Here is a 26,313-nt window from a genome sequence, read left to right on the forward strand (position 1 = left end):
GCTCAGGCGGGTTCTCTCCACTCCGTCTTCCTGAGTCCAAAAGCATGACTGTTACTTTCATTGGTTGCTCTAAGTTATGGAGGTGTGAGTGCATGTATGCGTGTGTGTGTGTGTGTGTGTGGCCTTGTTTTTGATTCAGTGATGCAGTTCAACACATCCTGCATTGTAAAGACTGAATGGTCCTTATGGGCCCAGAGCCAGGTGCTTTTCAAGGGATAAGGTTTAGGTTTGAGGTGTGAATTGAGTTCAGCCTATAGGTTCACGGTGAGGCATGTAGTGTTAATGGTTAAGTTTGGAGTAAGGGTCGGAGTTAGGCTATAGAAATGAATGAAAAATGAATGGAAGTCTGTGCAGACTCCTCGTGGAGATAGAGGATAGACACACCGAGTGTCTCTGTGCCACCTGGACGACCTGTCCAGTGTACCCTGCCTCTCATCCAGTGACCGCTGGCGATAGGCGCCGGCCTGCTCAAGACGAAACGGGTCTAGCCATAGCGGGTATAGATGGCGTACTCATCCCCTCCCATTACTCTACTCTCTTTGCTCTGTTTTTAGATTAACTATGTTTTTATTAATTTCTCTTTTCTTTACCACAGCAGGGGTCCCTGGCCTGGTTATTTTTGTCTCCCTTTGTATCTTTTTCTAGTCCTCTCAGCCTCCCAGTTTCACCCTATTTCTGAATGTGCTTCTGCCGGAGGTCTGTTCCTTTACCCCCCGCTGCACTGTGCATACTCAGGACAGGGAATTTAGCTAAGTGCCCATGCAGAGATTTTTACAGCAGGATTGTGTGAGCAGTTCTGTCTAAAGGCCTGAAAATCACTCGCAATGAGCACTGGTTTTACAGCCTCGTCCCCTGTGTCCAGAGATTACCCTGGATTTGCATAATCTTTTAATAATATCATGTACTGCAGAGTCGATCGCGAAATAACTAAATTATATGAAGTTTTATGTTGATAAACTTTATTCGCCAGCTCTCTGTGACGGTCCTTTCCTTCACAACTCACAAAAGAACATAGTTTAACAAGCATTCTTCTAGCATTGATGCAGAAGAAAAGTTGATCAACTGAATGTACGTAGCGCACAGTAGACAGGAAGTAGCAGTGAATGCTTTGTGTGTGAATGGAAATGACTGATCTTATTATAAAAACGCCATACGAGTTTTCACGATAAAAGTCAGGAGAACCCAAAATACACACAGCCGGGAGTAGGAGGTTACCCATAAGCACAAGTACAAGTTCCTCATATGTGTCGCCAATTTGCAAATGTTTGCAACAAAATCTAACCTGTTTCCCTTCGGATGAAAGAACATTGGTTCGTGTGTCCGGGAACAAAAACGTAACCCCCAAACACAAAGGATGCCATGGGAGAGGATTTACCTTGGCTGGAGAGAAAGAAGCCCCCTCTCTAAAATCATCACCTTAAAATTTAGCTGACATTTTCAACCCCTCACGCGGACAAGCCGCATGTCCTCTGGATAAAGGTTATTATGGCGACCTTCAAAAAGGTCAGATCGGACAAAGATCCGTGGGCGACTTGTCCACAATTACAAGAGCTGTTACTTGAAAGAGTCGAGGTGAGGCTTCCAGGTCAAAGACTCACTGTCCTGTTTGCTAAGTGCGACGGCGGCAGCGTCAGCGTCATGCCGCCGGGTTGCTTTTCCTGTGGGTTTTACTGATGTGATGCATTCCTCTTTCCTCCAGCTTTGCCTCAAATTGCAGCGAAGGCAGCTGAAAATCGAAAACAACTGGTTGATCTGACACAAAATACACCAAGTCATTTTTTTTATTTTATTTTTTTTTCCCCCATTTTGCATTTTTGCCATAGTCATTTTTGGAACAACTGCAGCATCGTCCACTGGTTTATTTCCCTGGGTTTCTTTACACAGTCCGTATGAAAGTGCGAGTTGTTTAATTGGAGGTTAAATTCTACACCTACGTGAGCGGCTGTTTTTCTCATACTTGTGTTCATTAACCCTGAGATCGAATGGTGAACTCTCCAGTGCGTGTGCTGCCTGACTATCGGAAGTAGATTCATGTCCGACACGCATTTAATTTCCATCTTCCTTTCACTTCATGTCCTAATAGTTCTCAAATGCGCCGACGTAAGTAAATGGACGCTTCAGGCTTGTTGCACTCATGCTTGGCTTGTCAGTATTGGAGAAATTACTGCACATAACAATTCCTTGCACCGCAACCCAGTGCTTCCTCGCTTGTTTGGAGGCCCCTACTGTAACATTAAATTACAATTTAATGTTACAAATAAAAAAAAGTAGAGAAATTTATGATGTCTAAAAAAAATATGTCTTCTTGGAAGCATCTCATAAGCTAAGAGAAAAACTAAGAGACCACTGCAAAATTTTCATTTGTGTGATTTTACTCTTTCCAGGTTTATGTTTGAGTAAAATGAACATTGTTTTTTTTTATTCTATGAACTACTGATAGTTACAAGCAAAACTTTTGTACTTATGTTACAGAAAACGAGAAGCGGTCAAAATCACGAAAGAGCCGCGGCGCTTTCAGACCTCAAATAATGCAAAGAAAACAAGTTAATGTTCATTTAGAAACAACAACACTAATGTTTTAACTCAGGAAGAGTTCAGAAATCAATATTTGGTGGAACAGCCATGAGGCTTTCAATGGGGCTCAGTGCCGTGGGCTCTTCATTTTTTTTTATTTTTCCAGAGTTGTATATATTTTTGTGCAGCTCTCTTTTGTTTCAAGCTTACACTCAAAATTCTTGTTACTTTCATGCCCAAGAGCAGCGGATGTAAATGTCTGACTGGACCAGTGGACTTAGTAAGTTATGTCTTATCCAGTTCCCCCACGCTGTCTCTCCCACCGATATAATTTACCTTCCTCTCCCCTCTCTGCCCTCGGCTCTCCTCTCTTTGATCTCCTCTCTTCCCGCCGTCCTCCTCCTCCCACAGGTTTGCCCCTCAGCTCCAATTTCCAGCCCCGCGTCTTTGTGTGAATGGATCAAGCCGGTCAATACAGAACGTAGGATTGGACGAGAAAAAAAAACAAAACAAAAAAACAAAAGAACAAAACAAAAGAAAGCGCGAGGGCAGGCGGCGTGGAAGCATGTTGTTTGGTTTCTGCTTCCGTATTGAGACAAATTTGCAGTAATAATTAATTCCACAAGGGGCAGGCTATGCAAAAAAAAACAAAAAAAAAACAACAACAACAACAAATAAAGTGTGTGAATCCACCCACCCACTCAACATTTTACTCATGGAAACAAACAAAAAAAGTCCCACTTTCCGCCGGCCTCCTTCATTCCCATTTGCATTTTTCTGTGTTATCACACAACAGCAAAGGTGCAATCTCTCGGCTCAGAAACACATTACCTGAAAGCGCGAAAACATTTGTGTTTACTGATACAGTTTTCTCCGCAGCATCTGCTCAGCGCACGCTGCCTTCTGTTTTCCCAATGACCAGGCGTGGGAGGGAGGGCAAGCGCAAGCAATTAAGCCGCGTCTGTGAGACAAGATTCTTCCTCGTTTCCTTTTACAGTCGAGGAACGCATTGAAAAAAAACAAAAAAACAAAACAAACACATTTCCAGATATTGTGCCTGAAAAACTCTTTAGCGTCTCTTTATTTCCACAAGAAAGTCACGGGGAAAGTTATATGATCCGCGCGCCTCGCTTCCTCGGATGGACCTCCTACACCTCATGAATTGCTGATGCTTTTGGAGGTTTAACCAGACCAGGCTCCAGGTTTCCCTCTTATAATGCCTTTCAAATGCTGATCCGGGATGCCCTTGCCACAACACAACCTGCGGAGAAAAAAAAATAAAAATAAAAAGAACCTGGAAAAGGCCTCGGGACAGAGTGGGCTGCTAACAGCGAGCGGAATAAAGCTGCATTGGATAACTGCCTGGCTTTCTCTCCAGCACTTCACCCTGGCACACACTCATCACCTCCTCACCTCCACCTCCCCGCTCCATTCCTTCACCTCCTTAGCACCGGCAAATGAAGTGTCCTCTCTCTCGGCTCTGATCCCGAGAACCTATGACAGCCAAAGTCCTCCTGCTCTCTGAAGTAAACCCTGGCAGCAATAGGCTAGTTTACAATTCCCTTCTCGAGCCGGAGCTGCAAGGCATGGACACGGGAAAGAGGGAGACAATGCGACTGCGGTGGATGGAAGGAAAGCGCTGAGAAACAAGAGGAAAGCAAAAAGACTGCTTGACCTCACCTGCCTGCTCCTTTAAGTGTACTTAAGGGGGGAGAAACACTTTTTTTTTTCTCCCAGTGAGGTACCGAAGCAGGGCAGGTAAAATAAAAAGCCTTACCTTTCAAAAAATAAAAAATAAAAAGAAAAGAAAAAGTTCCTGTTGCTTCCAAGCAAATCCCATTTCATAAAGAGCTTTTGGAAGAAGTTGGTGAATAATTTATTGCTGTATATAAAATGTCAAATCCTGGCCAATCCGTTGAAACCAGATCTGTACATACAACGTGCAAAAATACCCATAACTTTTAAGTTTGGGGAAGCTTCTTTCCTGTGTAATATCTTGTACCTGGTGTCAAATGACTGAACGTGCCGCACTTTTCTGTTCAGGGAGATGATGAAGAGCATGTGGGTGTCCAGCCACTTTCTTCTTGGCCTCACTATGCAAGAAGCCGTTACAATAAAAGAAACACGAATGTACCGGATTGTCGATATTTTGAGAAATGTAATTTGATGAATGTTCCTGAGATCACCATCCCCCACTGGCGAAGTGCAGCGGTGGCAGGATCATGCTGAGGGGGTTGTTTTGCTGCACTTCACAAAATCAATGGTATCATGAGAAAAGAACCTAATAAATAAAGGCTGTGTTATAATGACCATCGCAAAGCTCTGACCTGTGGCTCACAGACAAAGAAAAACATTCAATAAACTTGACTAAAAACAGAAAGTAAAATGTTTTTTAATTAAAATATTGTTTCTTAAGGTTATCTTTGTGAGGTTAAAAGCATTTCTTTTGTCTGTTTAAAAAGAAAAAGGCTTCGGTTTCTGCCAGGCTATATCAACTGCAATATGAACGATACTTTTATCTTTTATAAAAGCATATTCACACAGAGCATTTACTCGATAGAAAATAGATTCTTTGAAAAAAAAAAAAAAAAAGACTGTAATATGGCATAGCTGGTATTTTTGATTTATCCAAAAAATCTGGACTTTTCTTTAAAGGTCGGAGTTGTCATTATCAAACATTAATTAAAAGTTAATCTTAACAGAAACAAACAAACACAAAAAATCCTATCAAATTTAAATATCGCACGCACAAAAGTGTTTAAACTGAAATGTTTCCAAACTAGCTTAACTGAGTAAAACTAGGCATAAATTTGACCCTTTGTGTAAAATGCGCATCAACAGGTATTCAAGGTATTGTCTCCAAGGTGATGCAAACTACCACTCATCTATAACGCATATTAAATTAATCTGTTTACGCATCGTATCATCTGTAGCAGTTTGAATACACATTTATTTTTAATCATAAGTCCTTTTCATAAAGTAGGCCTTCATAGCGCAAGAAACTCTTTTTCATAATGCGGCTTAGAGGCGATCCATTCGTCAGGCTGTTTTTGTCCGGGCCAAAGCGCCGAGTTTCCACCCATTAAAGCCTGTGCAGCCTTTACAAGGCCCCCTTACAAACAGATTATCATCAATCCACAGAGGTAGGGCAATCATGCCTCTCTAAGACAGATTGCTCTGTTAAGGTGCTCCATAATTTAATATCCCTCTCGTTCTTCATCTCCCTCCTCTCCGTCGCCCTCCCTCTGTCAGCCCGGCAATGTCATGCCGAGTTCCTCAAAATGTATTAAATTATGATGCGTCATGAAAATAATTCCCCCCGCGGAGAATGAATCACACGACAGATCGCCGCCCGGCCTTACCTTTGACACGCTGTATGCACATTGCGGGGTAATACATTAAAATTAGCTTCAACTTCCTTAAATTATTGTACCTGGCCCCATTTTCCGCCTTCTACCCGCAATCAGTTTTTTTTTTTTCCTTTGTGGAGACACGTGCGTGCTAACGCTAATGCTAAAGGGAGGCGCGGAGGGGAGGAGTGGCGGCACTTCTCCTCACCTCGCTGTCAAACTCGCCCGTTAGTCTTTCAGCGAGGCTTTTTGTGAAGAAACGGAGGGACTGCGGAGGCCGCCGCGGCACCACATCGGTAGAAAGGCTTGTTGGTGCACGCCTTAATGACACACAATTAAAAATGCATGCGGCTGGATTTGAATTAATTTAATTTTTAACCACCTGCATTTATTATTGAGCTTGCTCCGATGAATATTTCAGAGTCTGATCTTATTAACGCGAAGGTTTCTGACGACTTTGCTTGTTGTTCAACATAATATGTGTGTATTTGCGTTTACCGCAACGCACCTGCTTTCAGCCAGCGCGGGGAATCGGACCGGTCATAATGACTGGTAAGCGTAGCGCTGCTTATTATCAATGTGCTGTTGTTTGTTTGACTGTACATTGTTTTAGAGACAATCCTGCTATTTGCTGTGTGCAATATCTGAGCTTATGTTTGACCTTTACTATAGCAAACATGCAGTGCTGTGAAAAAGTCTCGAGTCCTCTTGTTTCTGTGTGTTTTCCCTCCAACAGAGTCTCTGTACAGTCAGAAAAGAATGTATCTGTCTACGTTTCAGGCCTGGATAAGTCTGAAAAAGTACAATACTATATGGAAAATTACTGGAATGTTATCAGTCTACCTATCTGTTCTTTTTTCCTGTTCCTCATTGTATGTTTTCCTTTTTTTTTTCTTCCTTTTCATTCAGGTTTCATATTCAGAGACTAGCCACCAACTGTGGCATCCGTACAGGCCAAAAATGAGATGGAGATTAAAAATAAGTCCAAAAGAAAAAAAAGAAAAAGATGGAATGAAGTCTGGCGGGCTGGAAGCAAAGTACAGAGGAATACAACCATTTCAGATGTCGGCACTGTATTTCAAACTATATTTATCAAGTTTTTGCTTCATATCTATCAGTCTGTGATGGGTTGCAAAGTCATTTCTAAGGTTTGGGTTTCCAGTTAAACATAGTGCACAACTGGAAATTTTTATATCTTTAAATAATTAACGATGGTAACTCGTCCCAGGAGTAGTGGGCCTACCAAGTTACACTAAGGACTCATCCAAGAAATCAGTAAAAGAACCATCATCTAAAGGTCTGCAGGCCTCACTTGTCTCAGTTAAGCTCGGCACTCATGGTTCAACAGTAAGAAACCTGGTGAAAGCGACATTAGAAAGTTTCAAGGTAAAAATCCTTGCAGACCAAAAATACACCATGGAGCGCACACCAGGACATCCGCCTGAACGGTTCCAGAAACATCAATTAAAGGTACCTGAGTGGCCTAGTCAAATTCCAAATGGAGAATTGAGGAGAGTGGGATGATGTAACTCCACACATAAGCAACACTTGTGAAAGAGCTGCTTGTTATCACAAACACTTTATAGCAGTTGTTGCTACCAAGTGAGTTGTTAGGTTTAGGCGTCAATTTACTTTTTTCCACATATTGCCAGAGAGGCTTGAGTAGCTTTTTTGGTTGATAAATGAAATGATCATTTCAAAGCTGATTTCATGTTTTCTCATATATAAATTAGTTTGACCATGTGAAACATTTAAGGCTGACAAACAGCCTTCTTCCACTTCTTCTATCAGAATAGAAGAAGTAGAGGAGTAAATCTATATTTCTTTTACTACTCTACGTCTCTTGAACCAAATGTCTAGCTAGCTCCCCAACGCACACAGGACATTTTATGTGTCACTGCTAACTAGCACCCGAGCTCCATTTAAAGTGTTTTATTAATTCCCCATAACCTGCAGCAGAAACAGAAACTGCTGTGCTCCCTCCCTCCCTCTCTCTTCAAGTTCCCTTCATGTGCCCTCTCTTTAAAGAGCCTCCTTGTGCCACGGGCTTTTTTCTCACGCCTCTTAGTGTTTTCACTCATTTTTTCTCGCCTCCTTTCAAGTGACACAACATCTTTGTTTATGTGGCGATATCCTCCTGGAGGGTCAGATCACCTGCGTTTGTACACACAGGTCAGACTGGCGGGGAGTTGTCGCCGGCTCTCAGTGTCTCTAATGAACTCCCGCCGTTTGAGTGACGGATGGGTTGCAGGCCGGGTGTGAGCTGCCGAGCCACGTGCCGAGCCGCTGTGAGTGTGACTGATTGGATACATGCTTAATGAAGCAAAATGCACACACACACACACACACACACACACACACACATGTGCGCACACAGAAACATTACCACAGTTTCGTCTGAGGGCATGAAGGGAGTGTGAACGCTCTAGTAAATGTTGGTTTGGTGGCTGTTGCAAACAGAGAGGTGAAGAATTTTCTTAGTTTTTTTTCTACAATGTCTAAAAGGTGTACGACGTTCTGTGGTGTTTAGTCTCACGTAGCGCTTCACAATCACTGGGGCAACAAATATTACAGATTATGGTTAAATTAAAAAGAAAATAAACATTAGAATGCACAGACTTAACCTGTACTAATGTACAGGAGTGGGAAATTCTCTTTCTTTGTACTTTCTTTTGTGCATTGAAGTAAAAACTAATTGAATTCATATGTAGGGAAAGTTAAATATGGGAGAGTTTGAACTGGCTTAATGACTGTCACAGCTCAGTGTTTGCATCTGCTTGGTCTCGTTATCAAACGATGAGGGTTCAAAAAGTTCATACCGAAGGCTGGGATGATTACTGGCTGGAGTTGAACAATAGCGCAGCATTGTTTTCCCCTCCGTCCACTGAGGGCTACTCTGAGTTTTATATCCGGTGCTGTTATGAATTTTCAAGCTGTTTACTGAAGGCTGTGTATGAAGAACATATTTGAAAAGGCAGGGTTAACAAGAATATCGCTATGTAAAAAGAAAAAAAAAAAAAAGAAAAATCCTGGAAGTTATGGTAGCAACTCATGAAATCATGTGGGAAATAGTCTTTTTAATTAAATGTTTTTTTGTGTGTGAATTGCCAAAGTTGGGACAACTCAATGTTTGTTTGTTTTTTGTTATGTTTTTTTTTTTTTTTTACATTTTACTTGTTAGAGGCATCACTGCTTCCTGAAACAGCAAGAATTTTAACAGTGTCAGAAACCGTTAGGTGGAACTGCCAGAAAAACAAAAGCATATCAAGCTGCTTGCTACTGAAAAATCCTTTAGAAAAACACAGGGGCTGTCCAGCACAAATAGTGACTGGAAAAAAAATATTTTCACATATCGTCACCTTCCTACAATAATAACCCAAGTCAATGGCCAAACAAATTTTGGAAAAAAAAAAGTCACCACCTTTTTCTTTCCAAAAGATGTTTTAGGCAAAAAAAAAAAAAAAAAAAAAGAAATCACTTTTAGCCAAAAATGACTTAGGCTATTATTTTATGAAGGTTACAATATGAATCAACAAATGCAACCAAATTCTGTGTTTTAGAAAAACCTCTTGGCTAAACTGACCAACAATTTGTGAGGATGACAAAAATAAAGCTAAATTGTTCAAGTTGAAACATTACTGTTAGCCAAAATGATCCAACTTATCTCTGGGGAAGAAGGTGCAAAAGTTCTATGCAAAGAAGAACACCTCATCAACTATTAAACTCGGAAAGTGGCAGATTGGTCATGCCGTGGGCTTTTTCCTGAATATTCAAAAGAGGATTTCTCCTCCAAACTGAATAAAAGGGCAAAAACACTTCAAAGCCCACAGTGGTCTACCTCCAGGGGTGCGAGTTGAAAAATTTAGAAAAGGCTCTGATAATGTCCCGACCTTAGTCTTCTCAAAGATCTTTTGATAAAAACTAAAAAAGAAAAAAAGAAAAAAGCGATGATTGTACAGTCATCCAAAACATTTGACTGAAGCCTTTAGAAGAAAGAAAGAAAGAAAAAAAAACTTCATGAAACTCTTCAGCAAAATATGCACTCTTACTTTTGCGTAGGCGCTCTTATAGAATTGTGGAAAAGGAAGTTCATCGTAACCAGAAATTAGCACCAAACGCAGACAGTCAGACATCGTTAAACTTTTTTTTTATTATTATTTACTGTATTTTATTGTCATTTAACGTGATACACCAACGTAAGGTGATGCGCCACTGTGACGTAATGTAATTGAAAGAAAATGTGGCTCTTGGAGAACGTTAATGAACAAAACAGATCATGGAGACAAAAGGAACTGAGCAGGTAGGTCATTTGGGACGTTGTGGGGTCATAGAGGGACTATAAGGCATTATGACATATTTTAAGCTTCTCATAGTGCTCTATGAGATGCTTATGCACAGTCATTGCATCCAAAAATGCAATGACTGTGGCTCTGCTCCAAACCTACCAGTACATGGAGGTCCTCCTCCTTCACCGACAGGGTTGTACCACTTGAGGAGCTGCAGAGATTCACAGCTCAGGTGGGAGGATCTGGTAACAGGACAGCTGTTCAAAGCTGACACCACAAATTGTGCATTTGTGTTACCAAAGTTTCCTTTTGCCACTTTGGTAGAGTGGCAAAAGGAAATATAAGAGTCAGATGTGGAATTGAGGCAACGCAAATGTGAAGGAGATGGTGTTTTGGTGAGATGAAACCAGGATTGAACTTTTCATAAAAGTCTGTTTGGAGGAAAACTAACTCTACCACCCGCTACATCACCCTGAATAACCGATGCTGGCAGAGTCATGATGAGGGGATGATTTTCTTCAACAAGAACTGCTGAGCAAACTTGTTAGAGGCTGGTAGAGTCTGGAGAGGTTCACCTTTGCATACAACCAAAGCTGAAGATAAATACACACCACACTTTTGAGACTCATTTGCAAAAAACAAGCAAAAAAAAAAAAGAAACAACCAAAAAACGTTAACCAGGTTCTTTCACTTCGCAACGATTCACTAATTTGTGTTGATCTGTCCCATGAAATTCCAATGAAATATTGAACTTTGTTGCACATTGCATTTCCAATTCAATTTTATCTATTTTTTTTTTATTTTTTTTTTGTACCTCTTTTTTTTGTGTGCAAACCCTACACACAAAATGATCATTTTACTGGCATTTTTAAAAGGCGAGAGTGTTTGAAGTGTCCCGGCTATCTGGTCAAAAGTGCAAGGCTACAAAACAACCAGTGGGGCCCCAAATTGCGGCTTTATGCTCTTCTATTTGCTTTACAACGTGACCTTTGTTCCCGCAGCCCAAATGCAGGCTCAGCAGTGGCGCCGACACAGAGGAGTGCCCTTGAAAAAGTATCACTCATATTCTTCATCAAAACAACTCTTTTGGCAGCTGACTCCAGGGAATCCGGGGCAATAACAGAAAACAGTCAACACATCATACTGTCGCTTTTCTTCAGCTCTGCCTCTTTCTTTTTCTTTTTTTTTTCCCCATCTCTCCTCTTTAATGATGAATACCCTAACCTCAGGTGTGTAGTACTCCGATCTGTGTGGCTTTGTTGCCTTGTCAGTGTCGTGACTTTGAAGTCACAATGCTCGTCTTCTGCTTTCTCCTTTTCATACTTATTAATTTATTTACTTGCCTGTGGCAGTCCGGTGTCAATGTTTTCCCTGTAAATGTAAGAGAATGAAACGATGATAAAAAGAAGCAAAGTTACATATCTATGTGTTTATAAAAGAGACACAGCAAGGGTGAAAGCCCTTCCTATATTCCTTAATTCATCCCAAAGTCAGCTGCTCTTTCAATTATTCTGAACCACACAAGAAAGATCTTTCCAAAGACAAAAAAAAAAAGAAAAGAAAGTGACAACACTAACAAAGCTGCTCTAACATCTATCAGCTCCATGAAAAATAATTTGATGCCAGTCACTTTTTATTTGTTGCTCATTGCGGCGCGATCGCATTGCTGGAATTGACTCGCGCAGACGTGCTTTTGAAGACAGAAGGAAATGAGGGGACGCTCGTGACTTGCCGCGCAACAGCCGCAACCGATCTCGACGTGGGCCGTCAAATTATCAGCGGCGACGGAGCGTCCGTGACGTCGCTTCCTCCGAAATGATGGTCGACTTTGATCGCCTTCAGGGTGTTGTTTTTTTTTGGGATTTTCATTTGAAACGAATGTGCGTATGTTTTATTTGCGGGTCTCATTCGTGTCGGTGTGTTAAATGCAAACATGAATTCCTCTTCGTATTTGAATAAATGTTTTCCTTTGACATAAATGTACAATTTTCCTAAAAAAAAAGAATTTAAAAAAGAAATGTGTCGTCGTATTTTAATCCCCTTCAACATGAAATATGTCCTTTAGTCGGTCACCTTTGCTTATATTATAAAGGACAGTCAAGAAACACAGTGAAAAGGGAGTACAATGATTTTCAGACAATTAAAAACACTACATTTTCTGTGCATTTGTAAAATTAAAATTGGGATTAAACAGCAGTATACAGTAGCATCCTTAACTGACATGTTTTCTTGTTTCTTAAAATAAGAAAGGATAAACATTTAGACATTCTTGGTTTGGAACAAGGTGCTGAAAAGTAACTTCTGCCTTTCATTTGTTTTCACACTTTGTAATTTTTCTGACAACACTTTTGTTTTTTTTTCTTATTTTGAGGAAGATCATTGTTCCTCTGTCTGGTCCAAACCCTTGCAGAAAAAAACAAAAAAAAAAACAAAACAAAACAAAAAAAAACTTCCAGGACGAGAATCTGGCACCTAATAAAGTGACAACATGAAAGGCTGGGCTCGCGTCTGGATCTGGGAGATACCGTTGCATGTTGTCCGATCGCTTTTTGTCTCGCACAACCTGATGTAACATGACAGCGAACGGTGGCATTTGTGCTGAATTTGGAAACACGGCTGTAGTACAGATGCGAGGTCCTTTCTCCGAGAGCTCTCGAGGATAAAAGAAACGTCTGCGGTCCGTCGTACGGCGCGCGTCCTGGACAATGGTTGTTTCATGGTATCGCTTTGATCATAATCTGAGCCTCGCGTTAACACGGAGCCTTCATACTTAAAGTGAGTATTACCACTGGATCGTACTGCCTTTATAAAGGAAGAGAGGATATTACATCCCTCTCAAGCAGTACAGGACAAGTATTATGAGGTCAATGGAAGACGGAAGGAGACTCGTAATGAGGTCTAACATCCAGGTTTTCCCCATGAGTGAATCAGCCTGTTGCTGTAAGGGAGGGTGGGATTTATTTATCTTTATGCTGCTTTACTTTGCTAACAGATAGCTACTGTTTGGTGCATTCTCAGCAGGTGTTTCACATAGAAGGATATTGGGTGTCCACTGCAAACAGAGCAGCAGTTTATTGGTTTTTAAGGTAACATTCCCATTAACTTCCATAATCATTTTGAGTTCTTTTAAAAAGTCAGAACAGTTTGGTCTTTGCCTCTCTCCGAATAGCCGTTAGCTTAATCCTTCAAAAGTTACTATTATTGTTTTTGACAAATATCAAGAGAGTGGTCAATTTTTTTTTTTTTCCAACTTGTTAACATATCCTAATTTCAAAAATTGTTTTAACAAACCTTTGTCTTTGTTGGGAATGTAATCTACCAGACTCCAAACATATAGTCTTTGGGGAACAGCCAATCAGCGCTATGGAAAATATTGCTCTTGGATTGGCCAGTTTGAAAATACCAGCCAACGGCGTTTCGTGTAGTATTGCATCTTGGCGTTATGGATTTCCAAGCTATCCTTTCTTTAGAATGATTTTAGACATGCTCTATGAAAACATCTACAAATTAGCAGGTTTTCAGTTTTCCACGAACAGACGAATGGATGGTCAGACAGAGATGGAGCCCGACTTAGTTCCTTTCAATTTTCCCTCCAAAAACGACGTCACTGTGCCTCAAAAACAAATCGAAACTGCTTATGCTTTGAATACATTGCATATGAGATGCATTTGTTTGCATCTGACCAAATTCTGCTGCAGCAGACATTTATCGTTATTACTTTTTTTTTTGCTGACAAGTGACAGCGCCTGCATGACTTGAGCTTTTCGTCTCAATTTCTCCCCCTCACTAGCAGCTCAGTGGTTGTTTTTCTCCGTCTTGTAAAATCTTTGCACCTCGGGTCTCTCCTTTCAAAATGTTGAGAAAACGCACTCCCCTTTGACAGAACCTCTAAACATCTTTGCCCCCCCCCGTTAATATTGGGCTTTGTGTTATATTTAAATCTTGGAGGCAGCCGTGACGGAGCTGGAGGGCAAACAAGGAAACCTTGATTAACTTGTGTAGCATCTCTATTTTTATTTATTTTTTTCCTCCCACAGTGATGCGTCTCACCCTGCAGAAGCTTCCTGTGCATTTTACCTTGCGTGTTTGTGCTATATTATAGTTTCATTCACAGGAAAATTCTGGAAGGCGATAGCAAAGAGAAACGCCTGACAGGTGAGGCTGAGTATGTCAGTACCACTGAGAGCTCCGGTGACTGAAATCTTGTCTGGCCCTCTGCCAGGAAGCAGATTTACTGTATTTTAATATACCGTTATATAAGAAAAGATGATCTGAAAGGGTTTCACATGCATGCAAGTGTCATTCACGGTCGCTGTGATGGGAAGTTATGAATGCGATTGGTGGGAAAAACACTGTATCCAATATCTTGAGTCGGGCAGCAGAAAGCGTAAAATAAATCTTTAATCGCTGAAGAGTGAAGGCAGAGTCCATGAAGCTGTTAAGCTGTCCACGCAGTAAGGCATTGGGTGTTTGTGTGTGTGTGTGTGTGTTTGTAGCCCATTCAGTGTGTGTGTGTGTGTGTGTTTGTAGCCCATTCAGTCTATAGTGTTTTGATCGTGCTTATTGTACTTATTTATTCTCTTTTATTCTGTTGGAATACAGATTTAGCCCTATGTGTGTTGGTAACACTGTGCAATATGTATCTGTTTTATGCTTCATTTGGTAGCACTTTATTTGAAGGGGTGTGCATAAGACTGACATGACACTGTCATAAACATGATATAACATCTGTCATGAACATAAAGAAGTCTTTATGAATGCTTATGACAGTTGTCATGAAGTGTCATTCGGTAAATAATGACATTTTGAATGCAAAGTTGCTCTAAAAGTTGCATTAAAAGTGCCAACTTTGCATGATTTTGTAAATTATGGACTTTCAATGCAACTTTTAGAGCAACTTTGCATTCAAAGTGACATTATTTACCGAATGACACTTCATGACAACATTCATAAAGACTTCTTTATGTTCATGACAGATGCTATGTCATGTTTATGACAGTGTCATGTCAGTCTTATGCACACCCCGTCAAATAAAGTGTTACCGCATGTTGTTTTTGTTTACATTTATTCTTAAAGTTTCTTTTAACATTATTCCCAGCTCTGTCTTCATTGTGGGAGCATCGATTACCATTAATGACGCAACATCATGGTGTCAGCTTCGGTTCAGGTCTCAGACAATCGGCCCAAAAGCATAAACAACTGAATTCTGTTTACCTTGGGCTGTCACCCTACATAATGGGCACATTTTACTGGGTAAATATTGATATTTTAAGCTCTCCTCATACATTGCTTGCTAAAAAGAGTGAGTCATTATGAGCAGGCTGTGCAGTGTAAGCTTTTTTGACATGGGAAGACATGGTATTTTTTCAGTTTTGTACAGAAAAAGTTCTTGAGGAACTTTAATTTATTTTTTTTCTTTTATCAGAAACAACCGTTCACCAACCTCATTGTCACACAGAGTGATAGGAAAGAAAAAAAGAAAAAGAAAATCCAAATGAAAGTAATAAATAAGTTAGACAGTTTCCATGACATTTTGTGACTAGCTGATGTGAGATTGGGGCTTTAATAAGAAACATTCACCAACATTAAGTCTGTTCCTGTCATTTTAGTATTTCTGACGAGGTTTCTTACGAGATCAAGTGACTCTGTAGTTTGGGTTGATCAGGCTGGAAAAGTTAATAAAGTTCAAGACTTCTGTCACCAATCATCTAAATGTTTGTCCCAGTTTAACTCAAATTGAAGTGACCATTTTGATGTCCTGAACAGATGAATCAATTTTCTATTCTTGGTGCTCTGCAACAGTGGAAGTGGACATGATGATGCTGATGCTAGGAGCGTTTCTGTTCAAACACTGAGTCTGAAGGTGGTCACCACATCACATGCTACTGGCTAGCATTAGCGAAGCAGCCAATCCAGAAGTGCCATTCACTTTCCTCTGTGTTAAATAGCTCTGCTTCCCAGGATGGAAATAAGTTGTACTGTAAATATTAGCTTCTGTGGTTGTGGTAACCATTAACAGACATACGTATGTTCATAATGTACAGCAACAGACAAGGGATTTTCAAAATGCACGAGTGAATATGATCATAATCTTGCACCAACGGAGAAGGTGTAGAGTCAAACTTTCCAATAAAGTATACTGTAGAGCCAGAAACAGTTCACAGATTATGTCTATTGTTTGGGAAGTTTTTTTATTTATTTATTTATTTATTAACTAAGTGTGTGAGTAAATGAGAGTGAATTAAAAACAATGCAGAACGCAAAGCAGGTCATTCCAGAGTCTTACCTACTGGTATTTTCCTCTCACCTGTGTGTGTGTGTGTGTGTGTGTGTGTGTGTGTAACCTTTTGGACTTTGCACCCACTGCAAACTAACACACAGCTGCATCTACGGCATCACACTCTACATTTTAACCACATGACCAAACCAGTGTAGCATGCACAGAAAGGCAACATTTCCTTTTACAATAACGGCTCCATAATGAGTGAGGTGTTACAACTGAAACCTGGCATCTTTTTATCCCCCGGGGGAGGAAGTTTTATTATTAAAACCATTATTAATTGGAGCTTAATGCAAACACAACATCTCCCTAGGTGGGTTTTGACTGACAGCTAGTGCTTCCACTCCGCCGCCACCTCCACCCAAATCCTTAAATGTGTATAGGTCTTGCAGTACAATGCCATCCCTTAATTGGCAATTTACCACCCACTCAATAGCCGTGCTCGCTTTCTTGGTGTGTGCGCCGGCATTTGCAGCAGCGTTTCTCGATATCCAGGTTAATTTCTGAAAAGCCTGCCTTTGACGAAAAGTGTAGGGGCTCGCAAAAACAGAAGGATGTTGTTTAAAGGTGGGAAGGGTTTGAGACGGAGGAAACGGCCACCGTCTCCTGTTTCTTGAGAGCCTTTCCACGTTACCACGATTCAGGGAGATGCAGACGTTTTAAGCAGCCAGCCAGCTTAAAACTGCAGCGCCTTCAAATGTCTCTCGCCATACAGATTTTATTTCGTGAACCTGATCGTCTCCCAGCGATGGGCGTTAAAATGTTTTCAGAGCCGTTTTCCGTTATTACGTCCCTGTAACACGAATACATCTAGGGTTCAGTGGCGCTTTGTGAGAAACCTCGCCCATCCACACAAAGCTAAATTATGTCTTGAGTTTGACCGTGACGCTGAGTGTAATGCATTGAAAAACCACCAAACGTGGGAAAGATGTAATAACTAATGACTATGTGGGTCTTTTAATTTACCAACATGTTTCTTCTGACTGTCGTATTAACATTTTAAAGTGACCCAGCATGAGTCCTGAGCGAAAGATTAGGCTGATGAGAAGGAGGCCTTTCGAACACAAAGACTTGTGGATCATTACAGAGGATAAATCATCAACATTTTCAATAAATATGATTTTAAATCTTAAATCTGCCAGGGTTTATGAATACATCTGGGTTTAACACTGCGCCACGTTGTATTAGTATTTCACAAGTGTAGATTTGGGTAAAACGATGATGTCACAACCTCATTTTATAGCTTTGTGCGCTAAACACGATGACGAACGCCTCAGGCTTGTTGCATGTAATATTGTTTCTATGCGAGGGAAGAATTTCCTGATCCTCGCATTACTCCAACGGTGTGATGATGAAATGTCTCAAAATCAAAGAAGAATAGTTGTTTTTCTTTTGTTTCTTTTTTTTTTTCTTTCAAAACAGTATGGTGGATTTCAAACTGGTTTCTTTTTGTTTTCTTGGACGCTTTTACCACTCACTGGCCCGACACGAACATCTCTGTTACTTTGAAACTCCATGTGATCTCGAGTACAAACCAGAATTGTTCTTGACTTAGAAGGAAAATTTCACAGTAGATGTTATCGGTAGCCTAAATCTTTTGAATTAAAATCAAAGTCCCATTTTGTTTCGCCGCTGCGGTGAACATACTCTCGGCGCGAACGGCCTGAACCACTCCCTGTCCTTCTCTGCACGAAACTTTTTTTGAGTTAGTGCCAATTAAAAATGGAGACGGTTTCAATGTGGTGGTAGTGGTGGTGAGGGGGGAATAGTACACTGCAATATCCGCACTGAATTCCCTCTAATGGTGAGGTGAGTCAGTCCCCTTAATTAGTTTAGTCCTTTTCCCACCTCTCTCGTGGAGTCATTAATGTCGACATGAACATTTTTCTCTCATTTGACCGAGTAAATAATGAAAGAGGAGTGACAGTCGGGCGGTGGGCTAGTCACAACTTCTTAAAGCACCAGGGAGGCAGCAATTAATGGAAACTGACAATCCGGAGGGACATAAAAGCGCTCTCAGATGCTCAACGCGGACTCAGATTTATTCCATACGAACAAACTTTGGACCCGCAAATTAATTAGAGATTATCTGCATGGAGTGTGATGAAATTAACAAAATAATTTCCAGCGTAAAAAAAAAAAAAAAAGAAAAGAAAAAATGGTCAGATCTCGTTCTGATGATGTTTAAAATGTCGTTAATACAAAAAGGTGAGAAACCTCCCACCAGAACATCTCCTCCATCAGAATGATGCATGGCTGTATCAACAAATGAAACCTATTATTGTTGAGTCGCTGTTCTGCTCAGAAAATTTCGCAGTGATCATTAATTGTGGCGAAGCAGAAACTCTCATCAGGGAGATGAACCATCAAAGTTAGGTAAACAAACCTTTATCTTTTATGGGTGAGCAGCTGATGAGGATTGATGAGAAAAGTTTGATTTTTCAAACAAGAACTTTTTTTTTTTAATACCCTGTTCAGATGAGGAGTTTCTGCCACAAGGTTAAACTGTGCTTTATAACTCAAATTTAATCTAGATAATGCTGTCACATTAGGGTTTTTTTTTTTTCTGTCCACGAAGAAGCTATAGATTTTTACTTGTATTGACTTTTCTCATGTTAAGGTCTTCTGCTGTTGAGCATGCTTGTCCTCTAACGATAATATGAAAGGGATCTATTTTGTATAGTTAGGTTTGTTTGTTTTTTTCATTGTGGGGACGTCAGGAGTATTTACCAGTCGTCACTATTTTACCTTCACAATAAGGTGATGTTGATTTTTCTTTGGGTTGGGAATGAGGTACAGGTTCTAAAGTGGAATCCAAAATAACTATAGCTCAAACGTTTTTCCTTCAGTAAGTTGACATTTGTGCTGATATTTAAATTTTCCAAGACACCATCTAGTTGATGAAAAAATAAATACCTATATTAAAACAATATAAGGTTGAAATATTTCACTCTATATGTAATGAATCTCTTTATAAATGCCAATTCATTATTACACCTTTGTGCAATATTCAAGTTTTTGACATGTGCTGGCATCCACACCATCTAGAAATGATCCATTCAAAATTACACAACATGTTCAGCAGCTGCCATACTTAACTTAGCAACAAGTATATTGTTTAGCTGTGAACACACTGCTATTGTAGTCAACCATCTTGTGGTGGAAGCTCCTACCACCACCACATAGTGTTAGTATTTATTTCTTTATTAGTATAGTTTGTGTTATTTCATTTAGACATATATTTTCTAATGGGTGCAAACTTTAGTTAATGTCTGTCTGAATGGTTCATTTATACTTGTTTTTGTTTGAGGTGCCGCTTATAGGAACCAGCTGGTGGAGGAACCTGGGGCAAACCATCTACACATTTCTGAAAGACTGAAGGGGGAGACTTCAAGTTGTTTTCATTTAATTTTGTCACTTAAATATTCACTTATTGAGTTAAAGTTAGATTTGTTTTATTTGTTTATAGAATGCTGCAGTTAATTTTGTATTTATTTGTTCTTTTGTTAGATCAGACCTCCCTCGTGTGGTAGATTTGGGTTACTCCACCCCTATTTAAGCAGCCTTTGTTCTTTGTTTGTTAAGTCAGTTTGTTTGTGTTTAGTTAGAGTTCAGTTGACCTCAGTTAATTTGGATCCAAATTTGTTACTTATCTTTTGATTTATTCTTGCTTTAAATTTTTATGCTTTGTTGATGATTTTTTGAAGAATTAAATTGAAACCTTTTTCTACTTTGAACATTTTTGTCCTCGTTTGAGTTTGGTCCCTCACACATCTCATGAAAAACCAATGTCATCTTGCAGCTGGGCGGATTTTTCCCAGACTGTGATCCCGTATGCAAGTAAGGTGCCGAGTAAGCACTCTGGCACTACTTTAAAAAAGCAAACCTAAACTATTTCTATTGCTGGTCGAGTGCAGCTTTGAGCCAAGGAGAAGGGTTCATGTCACGAAGCTGCATCCGGGAACTGTTGTGCTCGAGTCCAAAGGAAGAGTCACGGCTTCCGTCTGCAATCAGAACTCAGTGTGAATCTGTCAGATTGTCAAAGAACAAACATTAAATTCACAGATGATGTTGAGGAGGAGAAAGAATAAGATAGACAAGGATTCATTCACTGAGGGTTTGGAGCCTCCATATTTATTCTGGAAATCTCAAGCAACAATTTAATAAAAAATAAATAAATAAAAGCTACATGATGATTGGAGATCAGTCATTCTCTACATTTAGACCTGATAATGTTTTAATTTAAAAATGTGTTTTTAACCTCAGTCTATTTAATCTCTCGCGTAATTTTATTCTTTGATGCCACTCGCTGTGTCTAAGGTTGCATTTATCTAAGACATGCATTATTTAATATGGATTTAATAGTAATTAAAGGAATCTGGACCGCTACTTATCAAATGTGAAGCCGCTGCAATAAAGAAACAAATTTTCTGATCTGCGGCCTCATCGTGATGAGCCAATATCGCTTTCTGTGGTATTTCCGACCGTTTTCCTCTTTTTTTCTTGTTTGACGAAAAACAAAGGGACGGAGTAAAGCATAGGCTTTTCTTTTTTTTTTTTGTTAATGAAGAATAAAAGTCTGTTTTCGACAACAAAGCGTTACCCTTTCAACATCGGTCACCACTAGACCTTCTCCACGCACTCCATTATGTTAATCTTAACGTCAAGACATCAAATTAGTCCAGTGCGTATTAGACCGAACATAATGTATGACGGTGAAAATTAAATATATTAAATATTCAGGCATTTCAATCTGAAGCACCTCAGTGCAGAAAGTCGGCAGGAAGGAGAGAGGCTGAGGAGAAGAAAGTCTGCTCGGTGAGTGATGGCTGGCAAAGCCAGAGGGAGGACAAAACACAGCAGCGGGCGAGGAAAAATGGCGGAGGAGATGTAGACGGCTTGATTGGAAAATGGATCTGTGACAAAATGCCACAGCTTGGAGCTAAGATTAGGATTCCATCTGTCTTGAATGAAATATTCAAATACACGCTGGCAGGAGGAGGCATATTACTAAAAGGATGGATGTGGAGAATGTGTGAAACAATGACAGGCTCTTTACATCCAGAAGGGTCAGCGCTCACCCAGGCTGTTATTTGCCTTGTAAAGAAAGAGCTCATGTGCTCCCGAGACACATGTGCTGTTTAATTTGCAAGGACGCAGCGCAAACTCGAGAGCTCGAAAGCACGCTGCAGAAGGTGTCTGGAGTGGATTAGAAATAAAGGAAAACATGATTCTCTGACTGTGTACCTGGAATTTATTCTATTTTATGAGCCAGAACATGTAAAGTTAAACCCAAAGTTATTCAGGCCCACAGCAGTTTTAGATTTGCAATTATTTAAATTCAGCCAAGAAGCTTATTTTTTATTTTTTTTTTATCAAAAATGAGCAGGGATCTCTTAAAATGATAATATAGAAGAACTGTTATAATGTACTCCCTTCAGTTCCATTTTTATATGTAAAAATGAAAACCATGTCTTCTTTCTTTCTCTGTACCGTGTTAGGGTTGGTCTATCACTTGAAATCCTAATAAAATGCATGACGACTGTGGTTGTAACTACCAAAAAGGTTTATTGCTACCTTTGATGCAATACAACGTGTTAAAAGTAGTAAAAGAAAACATGAAAAATGCTGAAATGCTCGTCTTTATGTTGATTTCTCTTTAGCGGCAACCTTTCCAACCATCATGACCACAGCAGTCCCCTCATTCACTCTTCAAGACGATCAGATTCCTTATTCCTGTTTCTTATCCTCTAAACCAGGGGTGCCCAAAGTCGGTCCTGAAGGGCCGGCATCCTGCATGTTTTAGTTCTCTCCCTGGTTTAGTGCACCTGGATCAAATGATGGCTCATTAGAAGACATAAGAGGAACACTGACATGCTGAAAAGGTTGTTACCATCAGCAGGGAGAGAACTAAAACGTGCAGGACGCCGGCCCTTCAGGACCGACTTCGGGCACCCCTGCGTCTAAACAAACCAAAAAAAAAAAGAAAAAAAGTCAGACTCACAAGATGGTAGTTTTTGGGCAGCATTTTATTTCTCCTCTCCCTTTGCTGACTACGTAAATGCCACACTTCTTCTTTTTTGGCACAAATGTTACAGTTTGGAACCACATAATGAGGTGCAGAGTTGTCCAAGATAGAAACAGTTCTTAGGACATTCTTCGGCTCTTCGAACACAGCCATGTGCCAGATTGCAGAGATTCTTCTCAGTTTTTTTTTTTTTTTTGACTTCTGGGCAACATCATTAATCTGGCCTGTTGTCTTGGTTCCCGCAGCAACATCCACACACGGCACGAATGTTCTCTGTATTTCACCCAAATTCGACGACTGTCTAATTTAAGCTCTCCCCCAAATGCTGAGTTGCTACTGTAGATAAGTCTCTGGAGACTCGGGGCAAAAAAAAAAAAAAAAACTGCTGAAAGCTCTTGCTAATAATCTCCACTGCAGATCTCGTATCTTGACACGGAGCTGGTGGGGGAAAATGTGATGAGACAGACCCGGCAGGGTCTCACACAGACACAAAAACGGGTGGAATTCTGATTCACAGAAGAAGTTTGGAGGCGAGTTGATGTGTTTTTTTTATTTATGTTACATATTCTTGCGAAACTAAAGGTTGCTTAAGCACGGTGTTGAATAATTAGTAATAAGCAAAATCTCTGCTTTGTGGCAAGCTTCTCACATCATTTTATATTCATGGACCCCAGGTACAACATGCATAGTCAGATGCATATCTAATGAACTGAAACACGAAGAGCTGTTTCGCAGCCTAAATATATATATTTAGGTTAATATTTTCTTAAACATGAGCACATATTGTTAAATTTGCAAAAATGTAACAGGTGCCTAAGAGTTCAACTTGCATTAACTTCAATCAACCAGAGGAAATAATGTATTGAGAACACTGGTCAAACATCTGTCACACTATTTGCTGTCTGCTTTGACAGACAGTGAGAAACATGCGATGACACACACAGACATTTCAGAATCAACTTCCTTTTCCACCAGAAAAAAAAAAAAAAGTAGTTCACGTAATGAAAACCTCGGAACGAACGACAAGATTCTTGGACTTGTCAAAAACTCTGACGCAACACCAAGCCTCTCTGATGGAGACGCTCCGTTTGAGCCGATAAAGATTTACTTCCCATTACCCAACACTTCAAGTGGTTCCAACTGACAACCTGACTCCTGGAATAAAACCCGACTTCTGAACACTCGAGGCCACATGCAGAGCTTTTCATTTTCAGCACCAGACTTTAGGCGGTCAGTAAGTACCAAAGAGTATCTTGAGATGCTAATGCAGCAGCAAAATAAACTCTGCATGTCCCAGTGTAGTAAAAATATATATTTCACTTTCTTCACCTCCAAGACACTCGTCAAAAGACACTCCAGAACCCGATGCTCCGCCACGTACATTTAATTCCCCACACATTTATATCCATGAAATGTTGTTTTCTAGACACATAGCAAGAACAGAAACAACTTCAAGGCTTCCTCTTGGTCCTGTGATTCTGCAGGAAGTCAATTGCAAAAGGGCATGAAAGAGTCATGCCCTCTGCATGGCTCTCTCAGACCGTGTTCAGACGCAGCTACAACCTAGACGGTTATTGCCGTCCGACAATAGCGATGCAATAATTATGCCGCTTCTGTGAGCTAGCAACAATCTCTGAAAATTCCCTCTGTGTCCACAAACTTTCTGCAGCTTCACCGTTAGCCGCATCTTCGATGTGGGGCAACAAATACCAGTAGCAGTCTTATTGATTTGAGAGGATGCCATTAAAGCAGCTGTCTACGAAAAGGGACGCTAACGGTTTAGCAAGATGTCCTGCCCACTGTGCTCCAGGTAAAATCATTTGGACCCGGGCGCAGTGCCTGTTAGGCTGCGTTGATTAACTTTTATGGCCCTCTTCTCACACTCTCTCCTTCTCTTCATTGGTAGATAAAATGCCTTTGTGTCCCCGTTTTAGCAAACAGGAGTGCAGTTTCTGAAGTGAGTGCAGAGCCTGCGGGTTTCTATGTGCGAGTGGCGTTGACTTTACCGGTATCCAGAGAGCGAACTGGTCGTAGGAGTCGCCCCACAAATACGATGTTTGAGTGTTATACAGCAGACCACTACAACATCGAAACTGACCTTTTGTTCATATTCAAAATGAAAAGGAAACTCACTTAATCTGTCGCACATTAGAAAGCCGTCCACGAGGTTAGTATGCACTAACAAATCTATGTACATGTTACATGCGGCACGGCCTTAAAGTGGCAGTTTCAGTTTGCATGATTGCATTTTTCAAAAATGAAAAAAAAAAAAAAAAACATAGCACAATATGATGTCTTTTTTTTGTCCACACAATAGTATCATGAAACTGTTCAGCATCCTTGTTCATGATGTCACTGCTACAACCCAAAACTATGAATTATATCACCCTACGTGCAGCAAACTTGCTGAAAACAGAACTATATTAAAAGATTATCCATATTTTCACCACTTGCGCCGTTTGGCTGTCTCCTCCGTTTGCTTCAGCTCATTGAGTACTAAAGGTGGATTGTGGACATAGTGATTTGCATGCCTTAAAGTAATTTGGGAGTGACCTTCAAAGAGAAGGCAAAGAGCGCAAAACAAATAAGGCAGCCAAAATGTCAGGACTGTTGTGGGAAATAGGATGTCATTAGGAGATGCACCATCGCAGATCCACTTTAATTCCCAAGACTGGGAATCCGTCAAACGAACAGCGAGCTTTTATTGCAAAGCGATGGGATGAGATGCAGAAACACTTCTGAAATAGCATGAAGACATACTGTGATGATTTTTTTTGTTTTTTAAATGTCATTACATAATTATTCTTTAGGCTATACGTTATTTCTGGAAGTTGGATAGCTGGTCGTGAGCTGCTCCTTTCCTCAACCCTGGTCACATTTTCTTCCTTCAGAACTTTCAAATTATCTATAAAGAAGAAGTCCTGTTTACCTCTAAGCCACAGCATCTCCAGCCTTTTACGCTTCTAATAATTGTACGTCAATTGACATTTTGGGCTCTTCGCCCTAAATCTTTCATAATTTCACATGCTTTGGAGGAAGCAGCGAAAACGTGTTTGCTACTTAGTTGACAACAGAGCAAACATTGAATTATTCATTGCACATTCCAGTAAGCTTATGTAGTCAGTCTGCTTTGGATTATAACTCAGCAGGCAAAGGAAAGCAGCAGCTAGGGAACCGGTCTGTAACAAGCCGAAAACAAATTCACCATGAGTGTGTAGTGGGTCATGATCTATGGTGCGATGTGTTTTTTGCTTATTGCAGTTTTAGTATTTTTTCTATATTTGTATTCTTATCCCTGTTGCTGCAAGAATTTTTGCATGCAGACATGCAAAAATATTTAGGTAGGCTTGAGAGAAAGCTGGATCAAAACAAGCTTTCATACCATGTAATGTGCAATTAGCTTGCGTATACACATTTTTTACAAAAATTGCTAGCTTATACGGTGAGGTGGTAACATTAACATTAAATGATGAAGGATTAGAAGGTATTTCATGCTTTTGCTCAGGCACGAGATTTAGTTTTCCTCCACTTGCTTGTGTTTCATGATTACGTTCCCATGTAACGGGGATAGAACCGTTTCCATTCTTCAAAGTGGACAATGGTAAAAATGTTACGTTCTCGTTTTGAAATTAAATTCAAATGAAAATTATATTTGGCTACGAAAACCGATTATAAACTGATGTTTTCTGCCGCATCGCTTCAGATGCCAGGAGTACGCAGTGAAAGTAAACCTCAGATGTTTCGACCGTCGAGTATCTGTGTGACGAAAAGCTGCTTCAAAGAGATTCTGTCCTTACAAAAATGGGGAAATGACGCATTCTTTAGCTTTCAGTCGCTACTGGCTGCAGAACCGAG

General features: G+C 40.3%; 1 long non-coding RNA gene across 1 annotated transcript; it reads left to right on the top strand.

The window, feature by feature from the left end:
• The first annotated feature begins 2,449 nt into the window (after window positions 1-2,449).
• On the top strand, window positions 2,450-17,979 carry LOC107836136 (uncharacterized). Its single transcript, XR_001661989.1, has 3 exons — window positions 2,450-2,681; window positions 14,311-14,315; window positions 17,969-17,979. It is a non-coding gene; the product is annotated as an uncharacterized LOC107836136 (long non-coding RNA).
• The last annotated feature ends 8,334 nt before the right edge of the window (window positions 17,980-26,313 follow it).

Source organism: Poecilia formosa, unplaced genomic scaffold, assembly GCF_000485575.1.
Source record: "Poecilia formosa unplaced genomic scaffold, Poecilia_formosa-5.1.2 Scaffold41, whole genome shotgun sequence".
Taxonomy (NCBI): Eukaryota; Metazoa; Chordata; class Actinopteri; order Cyprinodontiformes; family Poeciliidae; genus Poecilia; species Poecilia formosa.